This window comes from Panthera uncia, chromosome B4 (assembly GCF_023721935.1).
Source record: "Panthera uncia isolate 11264 chromosome B4, Puncia_PCG_1.0, whole genome shotgun sequence".
NCBI lineage: Eukaryota > Metazoa > Chordata > Mammalia > Carnivora > Felidae > Panthera > Panthera uncia.
Genome location: NC_064809.1, coordinates 52,103,082 through 52,120,546, shown reverse-complemented (window position 1 = coordinate 52,120,546; position 17,465 = coordinate 52,103,082). Strand labels below are relative to the sequence as shown.

At 35.6% G+C, this 17,465-nt stretch overlaps 1 protein-coding gene across 1 annotated transcript in view; it reads right to left on the bottom strand.

Moving 5' to 3' along the window:
- Positions 1-17,465, bottom strand: part of PDE3A (phosphodiesterase 3A) — a 324,368-nt gene that overhangs the window by 191,762 nt on the left and 115,141 nt on the right.

Here is a 17,465-nt window from a genome sequence, read left to right as displayed (position 1 = left end):
TGAGTTCGAGCCCTACATCAGGCTCTGTGCTGACAACTTGGAGCCTGGAGCCTGCTTTGGATTTTGTGTCTCCCTCTCTCTCTGCCCCTCCCCTGCTCATGCTCTGTCTCCCTGTGTCTCAAAAATAAATAAAAACATTTAAAACAATAAGAAATAAATAAAAGTGTTTTACTGATAAAAATTAATAAATCTTTGCACTCTGTAGCCTGCCATATCATAACAGGGCACCCATACTGAAATTACTATAGTAATAAGTAATAGTATTTAAAAGCAAAGTAAATATTTGCACACAGAGAAGTTAAATATCACAGGTTCTAAAAACATGAATTCCATTGCAAATGTAGACAGGTGAATCCTTACAATTTATTAATTTTCATATAATACCCACATCAGCACAGAGATGACAGAAAATAGGTAACTCTATTATGTATCATTACAAAATACCTGCCCATTTTCCCACTGAACAAATCAATATATGTGAATTAACTTTTTACCTTATTCTGAACATTCAGAATAAAAATATACCCTGAAGACATATTAAAAATCAATCATGAAGGAACTAGCCAATGTTTCAAGAACTGTTATGGGTTGAATTGTGTGCCCCCTTCCCCAAAAGATTCGAAGTCCTAACCCCCTCACCCCCCAACCCCCCACCAGTGCCTGTGAATGTGACCTTATTTGGAAAAAGGCTTTTGCAGATGACCGATTTAAGATTAGGTTATTTGTGGGGGCCCTAATCCAGTACGATTACTTCTTTATTAAAAAGGCAAATTTGGACACAGAGACAGACATGTACAGAGCAAACATGATGTGAAGACACAGGGAGAATGCCATCTACAAGCCAAGGAATGCCTGAGACCACCAAAAGCTAGGAGAGCGGTACAGAACAGATCCTTCCTGGAAAACTGTCAGAAAAGACCAACATTCCAGCACACAGATCTCAGACTTCTATCCTCCAGAACTCTGAGAGAATACATTTCCGTTGTTTAAGCCTTTCTGTCTGTGGTACTGTTACAGTAGCCCCAGAAAACTAGCCCAAGAATTGACATTTCATTGTCTAACTTCACATGCTACTTATGATCTCAATATACTATTAATGCACATTAATGACCAACCGAATTATTTTGACTCTTTCCCTTCAACTTACCCTCTATCAACACACACACACACACACATACACACACACAGCAGGAAAAAGAGCGAAACTTAAAGAACTCTTTGAAAGGAACATGGTAATTTTTTAAATACAAACTACAATGGACTGTTCTGGTCACTGTACATCAATTATCATTATTAATGACATTCCTTTAATGCTAATTGTTTCACCTTTTACTGTCATACCTTTATTAAAAATACTTCAAGATTTATGTTTATCTTAGATATCCAAAAAAATTAAAATGAGACAATGGAATAAGGACCAAAAATGTTAAAGACAAGGCAAAGAGTTAAAACAAAATTAAATCAAAAGCTTTCTGAAATATATATTAAACTTAATGGAGCTCATGATCCATTAATAGATAATAATATCAAAGTGAGAAAGGATAATAAGCACACTGAATTATACAGAGAAACCCCTTTCTTGCAGAGATCAGAAGTAAGCTAAGAAGTTTCCCTTAACCCAAAAGACTGAAAACTATAAAGAAAAGTTTCCTTGATTTGGGGGAACATACAAAGCTATATCTACTTCAGTTTATCATGACTGGGTTACTGCTTAATAAAGAACACTTAAAATGTTAAAGAAAATGTTATATAAAAATCAGAAGAGACTTTGCTACTGAGTTATATAGTATGTCACTCCCATTAAGCACAGGATAGTTCTAAGAGCTACAAAGCCTCAAGGTAATCACAGTAACTAGTGGGTTATCTACTTAATTCTGGATAATAACTAGGTAACTAAGAGTGTGGGATCGGGGCATACAAATCCACATGTATCACTGAATTCTGGCTGCACAGCTTACTATATAAAGCAATTAAGAAGTGCCTAGGCAACACTGAACAAGAGCCTAACACATACAAAGAGATCTTTGGAAACATTCCATGAAGAAAGTATAAGTTAAACAGCCTCATAGCTACTCCATGAGTCAAGTGGGTATGTGAAGCAGGAAGAAACAGATAACCGAGGCGGTTTTATTCAGCAGACCTATACATTCAGAGCTCTCTAGATAAGATTTGCATGAGAGATTGAGTGGCACACATTTTGGAAATCGAGTTTTTCATTATCTATCCAATACTCTGTACTCACAGTCCTGTTTGGAGGATGAAAGCCTGAAAAGTAAAAGATGGTGAAACCGGATGAAAAGTAGGTACTGTAACATTAATCCCTTTCCTCTGAAATTTGTTCTAGGTTTAAAAGAGATTGAATTGGGGCACCTGATGGCTCAGTCATTTGAGCATCCAACTCTTGATTCAGCTCAGGTCATGATCTCAGGGTTATGGGATCGAGCCCCAAATCAGGCTCGGCACCGAGCATGGAGCCTGCTTGAGATTCTCTCTCTCTGTCCCCCGACCCTTACTCTCTCTCTAAAATAAATAAAATGAAAAAAATAAAAAGAAAAAAGAAACTGCATTGGAAGGCTTGCAAAGGATGAATTTTCCATAGCAACTGAGCCAGAACGATTTTCAATATCACAGTAGAAACAAAAAACGTAATAAATAGTAGAGGAGAACATGTGCTTCCTATTTTAACCCCATCAAACACATCAAGATGCAAGTTTCTGTATGTATTGAAGAGTCACATTTCTAATTCAAGCAACGAATATCTGATACTGGGTTATTCTCAAAGCAGTTAACATTTAAAACCAATGGGTGTCATTTTCTCCCTCATGTTCAGGTCATCTGTCAGAATCTGTTCTAGCTTACAGTGTTTGGGGAGTTTTGAGATGGACTGATGACCGGGCACGAAATCTCTGTCAATGCGATCTGAAAAGGATATCTACGAAACGTAGGGATATAAAGATAATAAAAAGCACTTTCACATTAAACAAACAAATAAACAAAAAACTCAAGCAGAAACTTTTATTTGCCTAATTCCTACTTCATACTGTACTTTGCACTTTCTAGGAAAAATAAATCAAGTTTTTCCCTTCCACAGAACATGAAACATTGCTTTTGAAAGACTGGAAGTAACGGACTAAAAATTAAGCAATTGTTGCCAATTAAATCTGTAGTACAGCTGCACCCATTTAAAAAGAGCAGCTGTTGAAGAAATAAAAGTACATTCTCTGCATCAAACTACAAAACATTAAAAAACATAGTGACATTTGATTAAATGGATATTTATTAGCAACAGCTCCATATGGCTTTTACACAGATTCTTTTACATAAACACCAGCTTCTCCTTTTCCACTCTAAGTTGAGAAGCGCTTATCTCTGAAACAGTCAGACACTCTTAGCTCCAATTTTGTCCTTTGAGAAACAACTTTTATTTTATTTTCATGTGTGTTTTATCCAAACCAGCTTGAATACGTACTACTGGGCTCTAATGATTTGCATTTGTCAACTTCGTGTGCCAAAATTTGCTTCACTTTTTCTAGAACTCCGTTTTCTCATCCTCAAGTTGTCCTTGTTTTTTGTTTGTTTATTATTTCCCATATGCTCCTGAGTATCTGGCTCATTAAAAAAAAAAAAAAAACATACCTATAGAAACAGAATTTCTCGGGGCGCCTGGGTGGCTCAGTCGGTTGAATGGCCGACTTCAGCTCAGGTCACGATTTCACGGTCCGTGGGTTCGAGCCCCGCGTAGGGCTCTGTGCTGACCGCTCGGAGCCTGGAGCCTGTTTCAGATTCTGTGTCTCTCTCTCTCTCTGACCCTCCCCCGTTCATGCTCTGTCTCTCTCTGTCTCAAAAATAAATAAACGTTAAAAAAAAAATTAAAAAAAAATAAATAAATAATAAAAAATAAATTAAAAAAATAGAAACAGAATTTCTCTATGCCATGGCTTCCAGTCAAGTATTTTGGAACAAAAATATTCGTTTCTGTATAGATTAGAAATATTTTCTGTATCAGGGCATTTTTTTTCTTTAGAGCACAGAAAAAAGAACAGAGGTGTGCAATGCATACGTTTTGTCATGAAATTAACAAAATATTTTTCATCTTCCAGTTAAATGATTATGTCATCATAAGAGTCAAAAAACAAAAAGAAATGAAGTTGTGCTTTTCATACTTGCCAGAGAAAAGCCATTTTGGGAGCCTGTTAAAAATATATATTTACCAGGTCACTTCCCTGGAGATGCTGAGTGAACTGTATAAGCCAAGAAGCTGGGCAGAGTTTGGGGGATTTGAGAAGAGATTCTGTGAGCAATAAGTGGGATTTATTTTAAGGTCTTAAAAAGATACAAGTAATGATTAAAATGTTTCTTGTATTTATTTTAATTTTTTTGGCTGCTTCATTGTGTTTCTTTATGTGCAACTCACAGACTAGGTCCCAGGACATCCCAGATTTGGTGACGCTTAGATTTACTACGGCAAGAGTCTTTGTATCTAGGCAACCAGGACTCGTAGTTGGTTAACAAAACTCAGTTCACACGGTTGAGTCATGTAAAGCAGAGAAGCATTTCAACAAATTAAATTTGCTTAGAATAAATATTTGATTTTAACTTGAAATATTCATCATCCACACATTCATTCACCATTCTTTCTATGAAGGACAAGACCCTACAAGGTATGGGTCTCCAACATGGTATTACACATCACCTTTAAAGAGAATATGACCTAAACATCTCCAATATAGCAAGGTTATTTGATCTGAACCGTTCTCCAAATATTTCACAATTATATCACCTACAGTTAATGTAACATATATGTTAAATATACTTGGCCTTCATCAAGCTTCCAAAGAAAACATTTAACCAAATACCCATAAAACAGACACAATGGTTTTGTTTATATTTAAATAGCAAATATTTAAATTAAATGTATCTACATCAAATAATTTTAATGAAATTATGTATAAGTGAGAACAAACACAGTTGATGGAGCAGTATGTAGAAGTTTGGGAACAAACACTATCAACATACATCAGTTGGTATTTTCAACAGAGACTGGGCAGCACGGGTCAGTTAGGTGAGCTGATTAAGAGGAAGTCAGTGGACACTGGCTGTAGAGACTTTTCTAGATAGGTCTCCTCTGGCAAGGGAAACAAAACCAAAAATAAACTATTGGGACTACACTCAGATAAAAAGCTTTTGTACAACAAAGAAAATCATTGACAAAACAAAAAGGCAACCTACCAAATGGGAGATGATATTTGCAAATGATAACTCTAATAAGGGGTTCATATCAAAAATAAAGAACTTCTACAATTCAACACCAAAAAAAACCCACAAATAATCCAATTTTAAAATGGGCAGACCACTTGAGAAGACATTTTTTCAAAGAAGACATACACATGACTAACAGACACATGGAAAGATGCTCAAGATCACTCATCATCAGGGAAATGCAAATCAAATCCACAATGAGGTAACACCTCATACCTGTCAGGATGGCTAAAATAAAAAATACAAGAAATAACAAGTGTGGGTGAGGATATAGGAAAAAAGGAACACTCGTGCACTGTTGGTAGGAATGCAAATCGGTGCAGCCACTGTGAAAAACAGGATGGAGGGTCTTCAAAAAGTTAAAAATAGAAGTGCCATATGATACAGGAATTCCACTACTTGGTATTTACCCAAAGAAAATGCAAACACTAATTCAAACACTCCTATGTATATTGTACATCATTTACAATAGCCAAGATACAGAACCAATCCAAGTGTTCATCCATACATGAAGAAGATGTTGTGTGTGTGCACGCATGTGTATAAATGAAATATGAGCCATAAAAAAATGAGATCTTGCCATTTGAAACAACATGTACAGACCCAGAGGGTATAATGCTAAGTGTAATAAGTCAGACAGAGAAAGACAAATACCATATGACTTCACTCACATGTGGACTTTAAGAAACAAAATAAAAGAAATGAGACAAGCAAAAAATTGGCACATGAGTACAGGGAACAAACTGAGGGAACTGGATAGGGAGATGGGTGAAACAGATAACAGGGATTAAGAGTACACTCATCATGATGAACACTGAGTAATGTACAGAATTGTGGAATAATTATATTGTACACTAAAACTGATATAACTTCATGTTATACTTTAATAAAAAAAATGGGGAAAAAAGGGGGTGGGTGGGCACCTGGGTGGCTCAGTCGCTTGTGTCCAACTCTTGATTTCGGCTCAGGTCATGATCCCAGGGTCATGGGATTGAGTCCCACATCCAGTTTCATGATGAGTGTGGAGCCTGCTGAACATATTCATTCATATTCATTTTCTCTCTCTCTCTCTCTCTCTCTCTCTCTCTCTCTCTCTCCTTCCCCCCCCCCACACACTCCTCTCCCTCACTTGCACAGTCTCTATCCCTCTCTAAAATAAAATTAAAAAAAATAATTAAAAAAAAAGAGGAAGTCAGTGAAGAGAATTTCTCCTACGGCTTCATTTCAGAGCTTTAATGGTGTTCTGCCTTCATTGTCAGTGCTAGTTTTGTTTGGTTAGTTTTGTTTGTTTAGCTTCTCCCTTTTTAACTTATCTTTATGAGAACATGGTGGAACTGTTATTCACATATATTCTTCTCTCTACTGTCCTCCTATGGTTTCAAGCTAAATAAAATAGCTTCTGGGCAAATGATTGCTTTAAAGAAAAGGAGGTTATATAATCCAAAGCAAATATTAAAGGAAAACTTCTTTCTGTGAGATGAAAATGACCTATGGACCAAGTTAAGGAAATTTATTCCTGATAGACTTGCAATTAATCAGGGCATTTCTTTAATAAAATTCTCTATTAAATTTGCAAATCCTCTTATTTGGGAAATAATGCTTTTAGAAGACGTAATTGATCATGTTAAATTATACAATGCCTAGTACATGTAGTGGCTTATCCATAATCAGAATAATTTATCAATCCTGGATACTATACTAGGTGACTGATAAAGAAGAAAATGATCATAAACACCATGAAGATAGAGGGCCTCTGTTATATAGCTAACAAACATCAAATAAGCAAGAAGGTATTTTACTGCTTTGACTTGGCATTTTACCCTGTAATTTTCTACAATTAACTGTGTCATTTTGTAGCAGTGAGACTAATTGCCAAATCCCTCCTACTGCTTGGCTATTAGCACATCCCCAAGAAGGCCCAAACTTTGCACATTCTCTTCAGAGATAGTGGGAACATGCCTCACGTTGCTATAAAATGAGGCTAGAAGGCAAGAGCAAGAACTTCATGGACAAATGAACTCCTCTTCACTGCCACCCCTATAGCCAAAAGAAAAATTTTCCTCAGATACTTGCTTTTGTCAACAATGATCAGAAGGACTCCAAAAACGATGAAGGAAATCTTGACAGATGAAGCCTTTTGATCATTTATGAACTTCAGGTTTAGACAGTCTACCTTTGGGGTTTTGATCTCTTGCGCACCTGCCAATCTCTTTGTTGCAACTTAAAGTCAACCGAAGATTTAATTATACAATGCTCAACTAATAACATGTAAAAAGATTTCAAGTAATGGTGAGAAACCTCTAAGCAATTCCAGCTGCAGAAGTCTCTGATCCAAATGTCCTCCGTGTAATTTGAATCACTTTCCAACCACAGTTGTTGCCATGCTGGCCCCAGGAAAGCATTTCATAAATGTGCTCATGTTTGATCATAAGCTCAAAGGACCAAGATTTGGACAATATTATGAACAACTATTTCTGCAGTGAGACTCTTTTTCCTTCACTTCCTTTTAACTCAGAACCCGGGGTAATTTTTAAATTCTGGCCCTCAGCAACAAGGATGCAAGATGTGTCCTGGTATATATATCACAGGAGAATAAACTGAAAGGAATTTATGTAGACAGACATATGAACTTTGGCACTGATCAATAAGGAAGTGTGGTGAAAAGGTCTCCTGGCGACAGTATGATCACATTATTGCCATAAAAAGAGAGGAATCCATCAGCACACATTTGATATATTTCATATAAAGGGCAAGTGATTTATTCACTGGTTTTCAACTTCTGTAAACTATGTTAGTTATCTTTTAAGAGACTGACTAAAACATTTTAAGAGGAAAGAGTATTTACAAGCAACAGATACCATAGGTAAGCTGTTACTCCTGAGAAGTATCTCAGCACTACCTGAAAAATCCTAGGTCAATCCCAACTAAGCATCATTTTTCTTAGCAAAGGTGTAGATAAAAAATCTGGCCATGAGAAATTGTTTTAATAAATGCTGAAGATGCCACAGTAATTACTTGTTTTCAAATTAGTGTAATTACTTCAGTTATTTTATTAAGATGGAGAAGAAAATGCACAAGAAGATTCAGGGGACTGGAAGACTTTTCAGCTATCCAAGAATCTAGGCAAAAATGCATGTGCTGAAATTGTGACCTGAAAATGATCTGAGATTTATAGCAAAAGAGGAACTTTTTACATTAGTAGTAGTAACATTGTAATATATTCCATAAAATACTGGTGTTTATGAGGATTTTGAAGTATATAGTTATCCTATTAAAATTTGTTCCTATTACAAAGAAGGAGAAATGTCATTTAAATTCTATTTCAAAATAGGTAATATATTTGGGTGAAAAGTATTACTTCCTGGAAATTTTTCAGTTACAATAAATATTTACGTAGCTGCATTTACAGGCAATTCTTAATTTTGTGATTACATTCAACATTTATTGAGCTCTTACTGAGTGTCAAGCACTGTGCTAGGTATTGAAGATATAAAAAAAAAATAATAACAAGTCATCAGGGGCTCACTGAAGGCAATACGCATAGTGGCAAGAGTTAGGGGCTCTAGATCCAGTACATATTAATTATGCATAACTTAAGTGTTTGCAGAAGCTTCATCTGATGAAGGTGTATAACATACAAATAGCTCCCTAGGGTGTTTATGTCTGATTATAGCTACCACTATATTTATTTTCAAAGTATCCTCTTCGGAATCCTTGCTCCTTCTAATATAGCAGGCTGCCTCTGAACATGGTTCCCCTGTTTATTCCACACAGACCAGGCTGTCAATGGGAATAAACCATCCTTATTCCTAAGAGCACTTTAAAATAAAAATTTACATGAAGAATAATTCCTAAAGTTAAACATCCCTTTCTCACAACTGTTATTATGAACATTACAATTGTGAACAGACTATTTTGGAAGAATATGAGTCACGTGCGGAACCTTAAAGCCTTACACATTTTATTTATTTGTTTTTAATTACTTATTTGAGAAACAAGTAGTTCTGAGATTTCAAGAAGCCAAATTTGTGGCTTCTGGCAGAAGATTATATCTGGAGAGAACTGCTTACTCTGGTGACAAAGGAGAAAGGCAAGCTGTTGGAGATGAATCATGAAGAGACTTTTCAAGCTCCATCTTTGGTTTTTATAAAGGAAGGAGGGACACTAACATGTTTTCCAAAAAGGATTCAGTTGCTATTTAAGGGTCTCACTCCCCAGGCTAACATACTTAATGACAGAGAAAAAGAAATCTTACCAGTTTCCTCCTTTTGTACAGAATGGTGTTTCTTTAAATCAAAAATATTTTAATTACTTTAAAATATACAAATCTTTTACTCTCTTTAAAACTCTAGCATACTGAGTTACATATGGAAGGATACATGATTCTATACAGGACTGAAAATCATGATGTGTACATAGGCTTTAAGGTAGAACAGGCTTGAGAATAAAGCAATATGCATTCCCCACAAATGCAACAAAAATACTGTACACACGTTTATTCTTGGCAAAATATTTTTAAAAGTTTTTAATGTTTATTTATCTTTGAGAGAGGAAAGAGAGCATGAGCAGGGGCAGAGAGAGAGGGAGACACAGAATCCAAAGCAGGCTCCAGGCTCTGAGTTGTCGGCACAGAGCCTGATGTGGGGCTCGAACTCATGAACCACGAGATCATAACCTGAGCCAAAGTCGGACGCTTAACTGACTGAGCCACCCAGGTGCACCTTGGCAAAATATTTTTAAATGAGGCTTTTGGTTTACTCAACAGTGAATGGCATCTCTTCAGGTAGGATTTAGTTGCTATTACTCTCTTTGGCATCTTAATGCATAACAAGCTCAAGAAACATTAGTTCAACAATCGTAATTATATATTCATGTATTAAGAACTAGACACACACACAAAAGAGAGAGAGAGAGAGAGAGAGAGAGAGAGAGAAGCTTCAGTTTCAGAAGCCTCTGCTAGAATTCAGTGAAACAAAGCTTACATGCTTATGTATGAAATGATTCCCTCAGTGGAAATTACATTGTGCTCCTCTGCTTGAACCTCAGTGTCAAATAAAGGAAATGCCGGCAACGAAATTTAACGATCTAAAAAAGAGGCATATTTTTTCCAGTTTTATAGGCAGTGTTTCCCTTAGGAGTATTGATGGCTAAAAAAGGGATATTAACTTAATAGCTATAATAATTTAACTCATCAATCCTAACTTCGAATTTGGAAATTTTTTTTTTAACGTTTATTTATTTTTGAGACAGAGAGAGACAGAGCATGAACAGGGGAGGGGCAGAGAGAGAGGGAGACACAGAATCTGAAACAGGCTCCAGGCTCTGAGCTGTCAGCACAGAGCCCGACGTGGGGCTCGAACTCACGGACTGTGAGATCATGACCTGAGCCGAAGTCGGATGTTTAACCAACCGAGCCACCCAGGCGCCCCGGAATAGTTTTTAAAAACAGATGTAACTAATATCTTTACTCGCTCCTACATATATCAAATCAAGAGGGAACATTAAAATATTACAAATGAGTGTAATTCTGAACAATAAATTTTATACTGGAAACAACCCAAGAGATAATCATCAAGCTTTAACATTAACACCAGTTAACTTTTACTATCAAATACTTTAACATCAGTCTATAAATACAAGAAAGAAATGGATGCACAAGTTGAGCACACTGCTATTTCTATCTACATTTTAAAAAAACCTGCAAGTCAAGGTCCAACACATGTAGATATATGCATTTCAGCCTTGCTGTATACCTGGAGCAAATGATTTAACCTCTACAAAACTCCATTTGCTTATGAGGAATGTGAAGGGAACAAAACAAATTTATAGGGTTGTTGTATCAAATGAAATAGTACATTTAAAGGGCTTAGCATGGCAAGAATAACTGAAAACTCTGATTAATCCAAGATAAAAACTGCTCCTTTCTGGCTAAATCTCAACTGCCTCTATTTTTTGGCAGCTTTTTCTCCCCCTAAGTACTCTTTTTCAGTCAGACAGCTTTGGAGTAGTTAGGTTTAAGACATAACTAGCTAAATAAACACTGCATAACCAGTAAATAAACACTGCATTCTGCTTAACGATATGCATGCTGATGGATTTCAGAGAAGTGTACCCCTTTCTGCAACATACTTTGAAATGTATCAAAAAACTTAGATGCATTGGTACATTGATGAAGTTTTAGAGAAATGGATATGTGATTAAGAAAATATTATAAAATGTTAATGGTAGAATCTAGCTGGTATGTGCACGGGTGTTCATTGTAAATTTCTTTCAACTTTTCAGTACAGTTGACATTCTGTATACAAAGTGTGGGAGGTGGGGAAATACCCATATTGTGCCTCACTGAAACCTCTGAATCTTCAGAAATTTCAAAGTTCAATTCCAGATAAGGGGAATGGTAGGGAGATATTTAACTGCCTTCTTCAAGTCAAAAATAATGCTTGGAAGGTGTTAAGATATTTAGAATTTTAACGGAAACACAGCAGCCTGAGTTGTCCGGCTAATGTATGAATCACACCCATGAAATCAACAATTTTCCTTTTCCTCATTATGTAAACTATTATGTCAGTCATGAGATTTCCTCTATCTTAAACTCAACCCTGTTTAAGAGCATACCTATTACTGATGACCCTGGAGAGACTCTGTTACAAAGTGAGTCTTTGTATGTTATGTTTTAACACCTAAGAACCAGATATGTGTCTCTAATTCTCAAAATATGCCTCTACTGCCCTCTGTCCTGCTTCTCTACCTCCACACCCAAGTCAGCTGGTAGACACCCTTACTTGTTTTATGTTTGGGAAGATTTTAGCTGAAACCCAGAGTCTTGTCTTTTCACATCTCATTTATCTAGCTAGATACTGAATTATTTCTTTTGACTTGTGGCCTTTATTTTGTCTACCAGCTAGAAGTGCTGTTCCTTATGACCCGGTTTTTTTTTTTTTTTTAAGTTATTTAACAAAGGATCATAAGTGCATTACTTCTGATCAGAAATTAGAAGACTCGAATCACTTACTTGCAAACTGCATGATAACAAGGGGTATAAATTTGCTGGCACATAGTTTTGTTGTTTTTTTTCTTTTGATATGGTACTTTTGAAATGGGGAGAAGAGGCATTTATGCTGAAATATTTAACTCATACTTTTCTTGCAGTAGCTCCAGATTTCACAGGCAATCTCTCATCAAATGTATAGTACTTCTTTGCTCCAAAAGATTTCCAAAGGACTTTGAAATTCTTGAAAACGTCAAGAATATGTCTTTGCTTTTTTAAACCCTACTGGTGATTTAATACTTGCTAAGTGTTCACTGGAGAGAAGAACATCCTCAAAATGTAGCTGAGCAGTAAGTATACAGATGAAATGATGGGCTGACTCACCAGCACTAAATTCTCAGGTAGTATTAGTTGGAAACAAGGAAACTTTTCTGTGTTTTGTCTTTTTTTTTTTTTAATTTTTTTTTTCAACGTTTTTTATTTATTTTTGGGACAGAGAGAGACAGAGCATGAACGGGGGAGGGTCAGAGAGAGAGGGAGACACAGAACCGGAAACAGGCTCCAGGCTCTGAGCCATCAGCCCAGAGCCTGACGCGGGGCTCGAACTCACGGACCGCGAGATCGTGACCTGGCTGAAGTCGGACGCTTAACCGACTGCGCCACCCAGGCGCCCCTGTGTTTTGTCTTTTTACTCATAACTAACAGTGACCCTGCTACACCAAAAAGAAAAAAAAAAAAAATTCAGCTGTCACTTCATTGCTAATGGCAGAAAGGAATATGGGACATTCAGCAATTACAGTCTTGATAATTTTCAGTGTGCAGTTTAATAAGGACTGACGTTTTCAGCCCACAGATTCGAAACAATTTGATGGAATTTGCCAAGGGTTATAATCTTGTTGACATATCTTTCTGCTCTTCGGGGAAGGACTTTTCATCTAAACCCCAAGGCGTTGGTTTGAATCCCCACAGACCCAACCATATGTTCAAGAGACTCACAGTCTATCCTTCTTGGATAATTTAGATAATCACATGGAATGAATTATCCTTCAATGCCAACTATATTCTCCCGCAGTAGATTCACATGATATATGTCACAAGATGGAACCGCGCAGGCAATGATCAAGACAGACTAGTGCCAGGAAATTTGCTTTAAGTTCTCATCATTAGGCAGAGATATCATTGAATGACTCACTATACTCAATCAAGTTTCTTTGAATGCTTTTGAAAGTTTTATATGATTATTATAGGTTTTTTTGTTTTTATTTTACCCAGGGTCCTACAAACATAGAATCAAAAGTAGTTTCTCCTAAGTAATCAATATCCTTTCATTAATAAATATTATCAATCAATCATCCACTGGGTCTTGTTTTTTACAGTAGCTACCAGAAAGTTTAGAGTAAATTAGGCTACCCACAGAAAATTAAAAGACACTGATAATATTTGTTAATATTCATGTTATTGTTACAAGTCTCACTTCTGGCCCCATTTTTATGCGTCATGTTTTACTTTAAAACAGTTTTAATTTATATATTGCCTTATTATATATATTTTAAGCATTTATACAAGCAGTAATATGGTTGCAAATGTTTTAACAATGGACTCTCCAGAGGGAAAGTGTGTGCTTAGTATAATACGGATATAAGGATGTACATAGCACACTATGTGTAAGTAAAAATATTACTGGTATATATAAATATACCAACTTTGTATTTTAGATTTCATATAGTCTGTTGAGTCTTGAAGATTATTTTTATTGATTTTTCCCTAACTTTTGTATCCATAGCCAACATATGATTTGCTTTTCTCTTTCTTTTCTTTTTCTATTAGCACACATCTTCCTTACCCCAACACTGTAAGATTCAGCCTCCTTCATTGTCCATCAGTACTGTATGGTGCTTAGCTCACTGTTGGGAACCTCCTAGATAGATCTTCAAAACTTACAACGAATAAAATAAGTAAATTCAAGCTTTATATAGACACACACATATATGATGGGTCAAAAAAATATAGTTACATTGCATTTTTTTCTTCAATTTTTATTTCTCCCACCTCCCACCCCTTGCCTCTGGCAATCACCAATTTGTTCTCTGAGTTTTTTTTTTTTTTTGTTTTTTGTTTGTTTGTTTTTTCTTTGGATTCCACATATGAGATCGTACAGTATTTATCTTTTTCCGTCTGATTTATTTCACTTAGCAAAACACCCTCTGGATCTATCCATGTTGTCAAAAATGCCAAGATTTCATTCTTTTTTATGGATGAATAATATTCCACTGTACAGATACACCACAACTTCTTTATTCATTCACTGATAGACACTAGTGTTGTTTCCATATCATGGCTATTGAAAATAATGCTGCGGTGAACACAGGGGGTAGAGATATATTTTTGAGTTAATGTTTTTGTTTTCTTCAGATAAACACCCAGAAGTGGAACTGCTAAATCACGTGGTAGTTCTAAAATTTTTAATTTTTTGAGGAACCCCCACATTGTTCTGATGTAAGATAGTGGTCAAGTTCATTTTTTTGCATGTGGCTATTCCCAACACCATTTATCAGAGACCATCCTTTCTCCATTGTATGATCTTTCTTCCTCTTTCTGTACCACTGATCTACACATCTGTTTTTATGCCAATACCATACTGTTTTATTTTTTTAAATTTTTTATTTATTTATTTATTTATTTTTTAATACCATACTGTTTTAATTACTACAGCTTTATAATATAGTTTGAAATCAGGGTGCATGATGTCTTTTGTTCCTCTTTCTCAAGATTGCTTTGACTAATTTGGTTTTGGTGGTTCCATACAAATTATAGGATTATTTGTTCTATATCTTTGAAAAATTCCACTGGAATTTTTATACTTATTGGAATTTTACTGAATCTATAGATTGCTTTGGGTGTTTGGGTATTTTAACAACACAAATTCTCCTAAAACATAAGCACAGGACATCTATTTATTTGTGTCTTCAATTTCTTTCATTAACCTCTGGTAGTTTTCAATACACAGATCTTTACCTCCTTCATTAAATATATTTCTAGGTATTTTATTCTTTTTGATGCAATTGTAAATGCATTTCATGACAGTTCATTAATAGTATAAAGATATGCAACAGATTTTTGTTTACTGATTTTGTATCATGCAACTTTACTGAATTTATTAGTTCTAACAGGTTTTTAATGGCCCCTTTAGGGTTTTCTATATATGGTATCATTCTACTTGAAAGTAGTGTCAGCTTTAGTTCTGCCTTTCTAATTTGGATGCCTTCTATTTTTTTCTTACCTAATTGCTCTAGCTAGAACTTCCAATACTATGCTGAATAAAAGTGGCAAGAGTGGGCATCCTTGGCTTATTCATGATCTTAGAGGAAAGCTTTCAGCTTTTCACCAGTGAGTTTGATGTTAGCTGTGGCCTTGTTCCATATGACCTTTATTATGTTGAGGTAGGTTTCTTCTATTCCCACTTTATTAAGAGCTTTTATCACAAGCAGATGTTGAGTTCTGTCAAATGCTTATTCTGCTCTGCATCTGATTTTATAATTTTTATTCTTCATTTTGTTAATGTGGTGTGTCAAATAGATGGTCTGCAGATGTTGAGCTATCCTTGAATCCTTTTTCTATTCCAATCACAGAAGAGTCGGCAATCTTTACCTAATAGGATTGCAGTATCAAATCCATCTCACAAAACTCAAATATCATAAAATCAAATATTATGTAACACAAAATACATATAGATTCTTGTCTCCCCTTTACCACATGGCATAGATATTATGAAGGTATTGATTTTTCCCAGTCTAAGGACATTATAGGTTGATAAGTTTGTGACATTAGTACTTTGTCAATAATAGCAACGCTGTGCTAGTATTTTTCTAAAGATTGTCACAACTTCCAAATATTAAAAGTCAGAAGAACAAAATCATTATTTTAATCTCAAAGGAAAGAATAATAAATTAAATAAAATGCAAGTGATTAAAGCAAAGAGATTTAAGTTAAGAAAGGCACCCAATTTTAAACTCCATAACTTCTGGCATGAACTAAAATACAAACTGAAGCATTTTAATAATTCTTGTGCCTATCGTTTCTTGGCCCTGCCTCACTTCCACTCCTGTTTCTATTTCCATGCTTATCTAGCACCAGCCTCTTGTATCCCCATGAATAGTTCCAAGAACATCTGCTTTTCTGTTTCTTCCTTTATTAGGAGTTGAGCCTGTGTGGCCTGTGTCTTCAGTCCATTGAAATCCCCATTTCCAGATACACAAAACCGAAGAGATTTCTTTCGTTCATTATATACCAAACATGCATGAAGTTAACAAATCATGTAACTAGGCACAGAGGTTGCAAAAGCTCTCTGCATCATTTTTCTCACTCTTCAGATTTTACCATAGAACAGACCTCACATGGAAAAGTATATGTGATCTCACTGAGGACACTGAGCCCAAGCATGTGGACATTTTACTGAATTCAATATAGGAGAAAGAAGAGGGGCCCAGGAATTTAAAAAGATATACAAGCATATCTCGTTTTACTGTGCTTTGCTTTCCTGTGCTACATAGATATTGCATTTTTTTTTTTAACAAAGTGGAGGCTTGTCATAGCCCTGCATCAAGCATATCTATCGGTACCACTTTTCCAACATCCTTGTCTCACTTTGAGTCTCTGTGTCACATCTTTCTAATTCTCACCGTATTTCAGACTTCTTTACTATTATTATATTTGTTATGGTGATCTGTAATCAGTGATTATAACTCACCGAAAGCTCAGATGATACATCTTTTAGAAATATTTTTTAATTAAGGTATGTAGATTAAGACAAAAAGCTATTGCACACTTTAATAGACTACAGTATAGTGTAAACATAACATTTATATGTGTTAGAAAAGCAAAATAAATCATTTGCTTGCTTTATTGTGATATTTGCCTTATTGCAATGGTCTGGAACTGAACCCACAATACCTCTGAAGTATACCTGTGTAGTCTATATAAATATACATGTTTTTTCCTACATTTAGCATAAAAGGTAGATGATAATTAAAGGACATCATCAAAGGACAGGCTATTTTGTCATTCATTCTTGACCAAAGGGAACTAACGAGATTGAATTAAAAAATCATTCAGTTAATCTAGCCTGTGAAGATTCAACAGTCATAGCACCCTCCCATCTACATGGCAAAGGAAAAGGAAAAGGAAAAGGAAAAGGAAAAGGAAAAGGAAAAGGAAAAGG